This window comes from Falco cherrug, chromosome 10, assembly GCF_023634085.1.
Source record: "Falco cherrug isolate bFalChe1 chromosome 10, bFalChe1.pri, whole genome shotgun sequence".
In the NCBI taxonomy this organism is placed as follows: domain Eukaryota; kingdom Metazoa; phylum Chordata; class Aves; order Falconiformes; family Falconidae; genus Falco; species Falco cherrug.
This window is the reverse complement of record NC_073706.1, coordinates 8763816-8772583: the sequence shown is the minus strand read 5'-3', so window position 1 is coordinate 8772583 and position 8768 is coordinate 8763816. Positions and strand designations below refer to the sequence as shown.

The following is an 8768-nucleotide window of genomic DNA, read 5'->3' as shown; positions in this document are numbered from 1 at the left end:
ATAGTTCTACTTTTTTTTTTTTTTTTTTTTTTTTGGCCCTCAAGACAAAGATATTTCTCCAGGGAAATATATCAAAGCTGCAGGTCTGACTTCATGGGCAATCCTGCTAAATCTGCCCAGTGTTCATACATAATAGAGGAAAAGCAAATTAGAATGAAAGCAAGCTTCCTTTTCAAGCTTTCCAAAGGAATGAGTTTATTTAAAAAAAAAAAAAAAAAAAAGCTGAACCAAGAGGAGGATTTTATAAGTGATGTACAACTCTTTAAGCAAAACTCTTTGAAATTTAAAAACCAAACAAACATAGCAAGTATTTGTCAGTGGATTATGGGGCACTTATTGACTCCTACAGTGGTTCCCACACTTCCCAGGGTCGCACTTAAATAACGTCCCCTCACATCTGCTCCAGCCCCTCCAGATATAACTGATAAATCCTGACATTCAGCCTTTTCCACTGTAATTACTGTGTGCTAGACTTATCAATTATTCAGTCGATAACCCATAAGATATGTATCCTTGTATATCTACTTGCAGAATCTTCCTTTTCCTCCTGTTCCTGTGACCTTGCTCAATGAAACAGAACGTGGTGAAGGTTTCATGTTCTTTACTTCTAGGGTTGGTGTGGGTTTTTTTCAGGAATGAAATGAGGACATCTGCCCGTGTTTCAAGGGCAACTAAGCCTTTTACTTCTTTACATTCTTTAGTTGTAGAGAGAAATTATGTAAATATGAGCCCTGAAATTTGCTCGCCATTTCAACAGGACTGTACTTATTTTTTGCAAGCATCTGAAAAATCTTTGCAACACTAGGGTCACCACCAGTAGGTGAATGAGTAACTGAGGCATTTGGAGTCCTTAGCATCTGAACATCAAACTTGGATAGTCCTTCTCCAACTGGTCACCTTATCACTGCTGGCTGTGAGATCAGTGATTTATTTTAAGATGCTGCAGAGTATGGATATCACCAAATTAAATGCCTTGTGGTACTTTGTATAAATCGTGTGGTGCTCAAAAAGTAACTTCCCTGAGTTTTGGTGTTTTTCATGTCTTTGTATACAACCTGTGACTCTTGAAAATACCGATCACCTTGCTCCAGCTGGTCAGGAGGGCAAGCATATTTTATACACTATTTATCAGGATCAGACCCACGGTATTTTCTCTTATGTTGTGATAAATTTTACCCCTACAGATACAAAACAGAACTGTTAGAAATATTGTGAATGCTAATGTGAATTTGGTTGAAAAGTTCCATTTCAACTGATTTGTTATTGTTCCACTTTCAAGGATAATTAAGCCAGATTTGATTGTAGTTTTCCCTCTTTCTGTATATTTTTTGTTTTTTTTCCCATTTCCCACTGCCACAATAGGGAAGTGAGAAAACACCTTAAAGGAGAAAAAAAACCACTACACTGGTTTTTTTTCTTTAAAGAAAGATTATTATTCAAATAACTTCTGGAAAGCAGCTTCAAATTGAATTTCTTCATTTTGCTTTTGAGACGTTACATGTTTGCTCATGACTTAGAATTACGGCCCAATCCCCTGGCATTACGGCTACAACTGGTAGGACGAGGAGCGCGGTAGCTGACCCTTCTCTGTGTTTCTTGCAGCTGCCGATGGGCTTTGCCTGGGACCCACCGCACAGAGCTCGCTGCGGCAGAACATACCGCGCCGTGGCCGCGCAGGTGGCCCCCAGCCCCAGTCCCGCAGTAGCCCCCAGCCTCTCAGCTCCCAGTCCCCAGCCTCCCAGCGCCAGCCCTGCAGTAGCCCCCCGCGGCAGCCCTCAGCCCCCCGCCCCAGCGCCGAGCCCCGCGGCAGCCCCCAGCCCTACGGCAGCTTCTCAGCCGGCAGCCCCCAGCCCCAGCCCCGCGGCAGCCCCCAGCCCCAGCCCTACGGCAGCTTCTCAGCCGGCAGCCCCCAGCCCCGCGGCAGCCCCCAGCCCCAGCCCTACGGCAGATTCTCAGTCGGCAGCCCCCAGCCTTGCAGCAGCCCCGCGGCCCCCAGCCCAGCCCCGCGGCAGCTTCTCGCCCCCAGCCCAGCCCCGCGGCAGCCCCCGGCCCCGCGGCGGCCCCGCGGCAGCCCCCGGCCCCGCGGCAGCCCCCGGCCCAGCCCCGCGGCGGCGGGCGGGAGCTGTCCAGCAGGGACCGGGCTGCGCGGCGCCCCCCGGCACGGAGCGGCTTCTCCCGCAGCAGGAGCAGCCGCGGGTGCCCTGAAAGCCGACAAACGCCCCTTGGCTGTTCTACATCAGGCGAAAATCGGGGGCGGTTTGATTTTAGCTCCTGTAAATTTTACAGAGCTGCGCTCCCCACCCGCAGGCAAGGCGCTGTGTAAGGGGGTGAGTCGCTCTCCGCTTCATGAGCGTCAACGCACACGCGGGCGCACACATTTGCAGCCTCGGCGTTTGTGCTGAGCTAATGTACAGCAGCCCACGACACCCTCGCTTCAGCTGCACGGTGGATGCCTCCCACACCTGAAATCCTTCCCCAAAAGGAAGGGTCCACCTGCACGGGCCACCGCGGGAAATAGGGTTCTGTTTGCCTTTCTGTAAAACTCTGTGTAATTCTGTCACAGGTTTTTAAAGGCTTCGTTGCATTGCCTATGTGAAACGAGCATCTGAAGAAGCTGTCTTAATCTCCTTCTGCAGCCTTTTCCCAAGCATCTTTTTTTTCCCCCAGAAGCTGTCCCAAGTCTTAGGACCCCTTCCAACTCACCTCCCACCGGTAAGCCAGTAAGGTTAAGACCAAAACACGACACATCTGTTCCACTTACTGTCTAAAAAGATAAGGGATAACTCTGTATGAGGGATCAATTATTTCAGCAACTTATGGAGTCATGCAGCAAAATTTAAATGCAGGCATTCTCCTGGGATTACTTATGTGCTTAAAGTTGGGCGCACACGGAAGCCGTTTGTTGAATCAGGGCCTAAAGTGGCACGCTATTGCTCAGTATAAATTATACTTTAAAGCTCATTCTAGAGCACCATGGCAAAATAAATCTTTATCTTAGCTACTTAGTACTAATGAAAAACAATATTATTGGTACTTTTCCTATAGCAGCTCACTTAAAGAGAAATGTTGCACAATTACAGAGAACGGCTAACCTTGCTTCTTGATCAACCTGATAATTAATAGGAATAGAGAAAAAGCCCTGTATTTCTGAGTGCTGATCAGGCAGCAAAGGCACTCCAAACATCTGAAGAAAAAACAGTTTGTTAATTGCTGTCTAGACAGTTTATTGCTGCAATAAGATCAAAACACAGAATACTGAGGTTTGTGGTATGAATCATGCAGACTAAACAATTGTTTTATTGCATTTACAGAGCACTTGATTTATAATGCAGTCAGCTTGGTAATAAAATTCCTGCATTGTATATCCTGAATAATTTCACCTCTTTTCACATCTCTGTTTTAATTCTATATCAAGATGTTTTACAAATGTCTGGATGGAGAGGGGTTTACTGTCATGTGTATATAAAGTTACTTATCTCGGGTCTCTGTTATGCCATCACTGAGCATACAGTGTTCAGCTGAGCCTCGGTCAGCTGATGGTATTGTGGATACACTGAAGAACAGATTTATTGGGCTGCAGTCTGCAGTGAGTGCACTAGAGGGAAAGTAAGACTGTCCCACTGCAAGAGGTTTCATTCCATGTCACATTGAGCCAAAAGGGATCAACCAGGCAAGTGACTTTTTTTAAATTTTATTACTCTACAAAACTTCTTTCTGTTGAGAAGAAAGAGTAATCAGTCTGCTTCTGTGTGTATCTCTGAGGCTGAAGGGGAGTTTTTCTGGGAACCAAGAAACTTCGGGGATGATGGGAATTCTTGTCTTTATTGAGCGCTGAGCTTGGCTAAGGGGATAGTTGCATGAAAACAGTCTGTGCCAAGTGCCAGCTTGCCTTGGGACCATAAAGTGATGTTGCCTGTGTCTTTGTGTAAGACAACTTTGTATTTTTTTCATTTCCTAGTTTTGACAAATTATGATCACCCCAATATCCATGACGAGCAAGGAAATGATAGATCAGATTGTAGTTTTGAAGCAAAATCAAACCAGAGACCTAAGTCGTGAGAATCCTAATTCCACAAATTACAGACTGCAATCCTGGTCCCATTGAGTGCAGTGGAAATGCTGCCATGGACTTCACTGGGTCACCGTTGCACCTACAAAGGTAATGAGCTGTTTTTTAATAGACCTGACAGTGCTGGGGTAAAGCAGGATGATGCTTCTCACTTTATAATCACCTCTTTACATAGGATTTTGAAGTAAAAGCTGTTTGGGTTTTTTTGCAGAGTAACTCCCTGATTAAGATCTGTGCTGTCTCATTGTAACATTTTAACTTGAATACTGTCACTGTAGTTCTATTTCAAGTTAAGGTTTTTAAATGGGCAGACCTACCAGGCCTGACTGGTAAAATATGTCTGGAGTGGAGGTATCTTTGCATATATCTATACCTGGCTTCAACAGTGAAAGTTGATATTCCTGATGGTCAAACAAAACTTCTTCTAGAACAGCACAAGTCTGTATCAAGACCATTCTGCTCACAAAGCTGCTGTACGGACTCTTCATTATCTCCTGGTACAAACTGCAGTTCAGAGAAAATATTACCACAGAAAATGCTCTGTTATAATTTTTTACTCCTGCTGCTACATTGCCTGTCTGCCTTGGAATTCCTTTTGCAGCTCAGCAGGAAGACCAGAGTGGCTCTGTTTCAAGCTGCATCTGGACCACCGGCTTCCACCTAGGGCAGAACTAACCTTCCTGAACGTCCCTAGCACACGATGAGCTGAATTTGCAGGGGAGAGATGGTCCCTGAGAAGCACAGAGGCGTTGCAGAGGAAGACCACTGAAGGAAGGAGCTGGCATGAGCAAAGGTAGGGGTCTGGGTACCAACCCTGACAGTGTCTGTCTTGTGACTGATCCTACAGGCTTTGTGTTTCTGGAAAGCGGGGGTCTGTGGAACACACTCAGATGAGGAGCCTGTTGAAGGCTGATGCACTTTCAAAAGAGACCCACGGGTCCTTGGAGACCCAGAGAAGCTCAGACACATGACCTGCTGGAGAAGGGAATGGGTAGATACCGTGTTCCCCAGAATACCACCTCCACAAACCTCTAGTCTTTCTTCTCTAAATGACAGAGAAACAAATACAAGCGGAGAACAAGAAAACGCTTTTTTAAATACATTGTTTATTAAAAAAAAAATAAGAAATTAGTGATAGTCTCAGACAAAAGGAAATACTAAAGCCCACCATGTTAAGGTAGGGCAAAACAGGCCAATGGGCTTCTAGCAGCAGGGATCAATGCCTTGTGAACAGAGTGCTGCTGAAAAAAAAATCTGAGATGTAAACAGAATTCAGTGATCTTACAAGCAATCAGGAACGGATCATTTAGACCTCGAGATTTTCATGAATAAAATTGTAAAGTAAATCTATAATGTTGATGTCAATAATGCAGAACTATAGTTTTTCAGTTTTGAAAGTCCAGAACAATTATTTGGTTACTTTCTAACAAAAGAGAGAATCTATTACCACCTGAGAGGATTTGGCATTAAATCACCTGGTGGAAATAGCAAAAGCTGTTTTCAGAGTCCAGCTTCTATACGGGTGTTTCTTAAAGCCGAGTATGTATTTCTGGAAAGGGTGCCCTTGTTTTGTGTGTTAGGACGCTGACACACACTGCTCAATCTACCAGAGCTTTTTGACATTGATTCAGGCAGTTTTCACCTCTGGATATCCAATGCTTCATGTGTAACATGATGTCAGTCACCAGCACATTAAGAAAAATTTGCAGTATCGCTTCTGCATGCGTTGCCCAAGATGCTTTAGAGTCCATCCTCTGCTGCAGAGGACCTACCAGGCTGCTCTTCACCACCCCACTACTAATGGCCAAAAGGCACCAACAAGGGTGAAGGTATTCTTATGAAGACCTTCAAGAGAAAATTACAGGAATTTGTTTTGCCCACTTTTCAGCCTAATTTTGGCTTACTCATCCTCAATGGCCTTGAGCGTGTTATTCTAGAGAACAACCTCCCCCACCTGCTCAGAGTGTGAACCCAGGCAGGAGGGCAGCACAGATGATGTGTCCTCTGGTCCAAAACTGTCCTCAGGACAAAAGAGCAGAGGAATTTATGGTGGGGAAAGGCTGAGTGAGAGAAGGATTATGTCTAGGGAAAGGCACCAAAATGTTGTAGATACTGTGAGCAACAAATGTAGGTGCTGAAAGGCGTTATAGACCAAAGACCCAGGGATTTATAGCGCAACAGCCAGTATGTGACAGCCAGTGCTCCTCTGGCAAAGCACCTTCTCTCCCATCAGCGTAACACAAGCTGTTCCAACCACACATACTCGAGGGCAATCAGCCCTTCGTGCTTTCTTTTACGTGGCTTTAAATGCTGTTAGAAGTATTTCTGTCGTTTATTGCTACTCAATAAAGTTTTATCTTGTGAAAGTCATGATTTATTTACTCCATCTTGCAGAACAGACATGTGCGTTCTCCCACATCAGCACCCCTTTACCAGATTCATAAAATGTGTTAACAATTCATTTAAAATTCATATACAAGCCAAGTACAGTTCCTTCACAAAGCTGCACCAAGTAATATAAAGCAGCACACGCCCTGACATATGGCACACTGTCAACGTATGCTCTTAAGGTCTCCCTCAGCTGTAAGTACTTCAGTGTGCTTTTGCAATCACTCTGTGTCCAGCCAGTCAGACAGCATCTTTCCAATTTCCAGTTATCACGGTGCTTTTGCTAATTTTCTTTCTCAGCTACCAGGAAAACACAGATTGTAAGAACAGTTGGTTTACAGAGGGACTGGTCAAGAGTTGATCAGCTACCTGTTTAATAGGGGACTTTCACCTGCCCAGACAAGATGCAGCTTATTGCTGGTCTGTGTGTGGGTTATGCAAGTGAAAAGGTAAGGTGAGAATCAAAATGAGGGTTTCTAATCCAGTGAACCCCTCTGGGAAGATCATTTTTGCCTGTAGCTCTTCCAGCAGTCCTTCTTCTGAAAGGTGCAATCATTATGTAGCTTCAGTGACCTTTTACTAATGGCTGTGAAATATCTCTGGTTACTCCCTTTCCTCGGCATAGTTGGGTTGACTGCAGCATACCTGCTCACAGCACTGATATTTTCATTTTCCAGCACCAAAGGACCATGGCTCTGAACCTGACCCAGGAATATCTCATGTCCAGGTTCCTCGCAGCAAGATGCCCCACTTTCAACCTCAGCCAGGCAAAGAAGACTTATGGGAACACAACCTCAGGCTTCGTTATCCTCTGGTATCTCACAATATTTCCATAATTTTCAACCCAAGGAGAAGTGAGATCTGTGACACCGCTGCAGTGTACTTTTTTCCTTCCCTTCCTATTTTAACAGGGTTGTGCACTGGGAAAAGCACCCTGTTGTTTGTGAATTCCAGAGGGAAAACTATCGGCAATTTCGTGCTGACCTAAACAGTAACAATAAAATTTTGGGGTGTGGACAGGACATAAGCATGTGCTTCAGGCTTTAACTGTCCTTCAAAAGAGCATCCAGCTGGGTGGCTCTGCTCTGTGTGAAGTTAGGAAGAGTCCTTGCTGCATTCCTCACAATGTTGCTACACACATTTGTGCAATATTTGGCTTATTTGTGCAACATAATTAATGAAACATGTCTCATTGGCACCAGCATCCCTAGGGACCCTAAAGCAAATGGGAGCCTTTGAAGCCTTGAAGGGTCTTAAAGGCAGAAAATATTTACCACAAGTTTATTAAACCAAGCTTTACTGGTAATAAATTAGCAGCCTGTAGACGTGCCCTTTTCTTGAGGAGCTGACATTAATCTTTTAGAAAAATACAGTAACTATTTACAGTGTTCATAGCACCTTTCAATCCTCCCATTCACAAGCTGCCGATGCACTTTGCTACTGAAACCTCTAAGTTCAGCAAGGTGTCCCTTCCCAGGGCAGCTCCTCTGCAGAAAACAATGATGAGTCAGGGATTCCTGTCCATATGCAATTCTCAGAAAGTCTGTGAAAGACATCCAGCCTTATATAGCACTTACAGGCACATGTGAGCAAAACCCCACACATAACACCTTTGTGTTATTCCTTTTCCTGTAGCCACTGATCCACGATGCTGGAAATATTTTAAAGACGTTGACCCAGAGTCTCAGTAATTGAGCTGGGGGTGGCCAACAGGTCTGTCCTGTCCCTACATCTGCAGTTTAGGTTATGTGATCTTACCATGCTGTTTCAAAAGCACAAAACACTGGAGGGGGGTGTTTACAGATTTGGACATCCCTTACACTGCACCATTGTATGGTAAATTATAGTGGAGCCTCTCCTGAGCTCATTAACAAAAGCCCATTGTTTGAGGGTGTTATATATCCCACGTGCCCTGCCCAGGAGTTATACTTGTATCATGAAAGTGTTGGCGAGTTCACATGAGAACTGTTTTCTAGTATTTCTGTTAGGATTTTTAATGACATTTGTGCAGGTGCACAGCTTAGAAAAGGGCTCTTCTCTCAGTCTACAGAGGTGTTCCAAAATTCAGCTGGAGCATCAGCCATTCCCAGCAATGCTTTATTTTTAACAGTGATCTCAAAATTTTGTGTCACATCACCCAGTATTACTCAGTTTTATTTATTAAAAGTGTCTTTGAGTATCCGTCCATTAAATAGGGCATATGAGTGGGGGCAGCTTGTACAGTTCAGTGAGCCAAATCAAGTGCAAGGCAATTGCGCTTGAGGATGCATGCAGATATTAGTAAGTTCATCTTCTCAGTGTAAACGCTGTC

The 8768-nt window shown here is 44.6% G+C and overlaps 1 long non-coding RNA gene across 1 annotated transcript; it reads left to right on the top strand.

The window, feature by feature from the left end:
- Positions 1–3962: 3962 nt before the first annotated feature.
- On the top strand, positions 3963–7477 carry LOC129736898 (uncharacterized). Its single transcript, XR_008734062.1, has 3 exons — positions 3963–4159; positions 4671–4862; positions 7135–7477. It is a non-coding gene; the product is annotated as an uncharacterized LOC129736898 (long non-coding RNA).
- The last annotated feature ends 1291 nt before the right edge of the window (positions 7478–8768 follow it).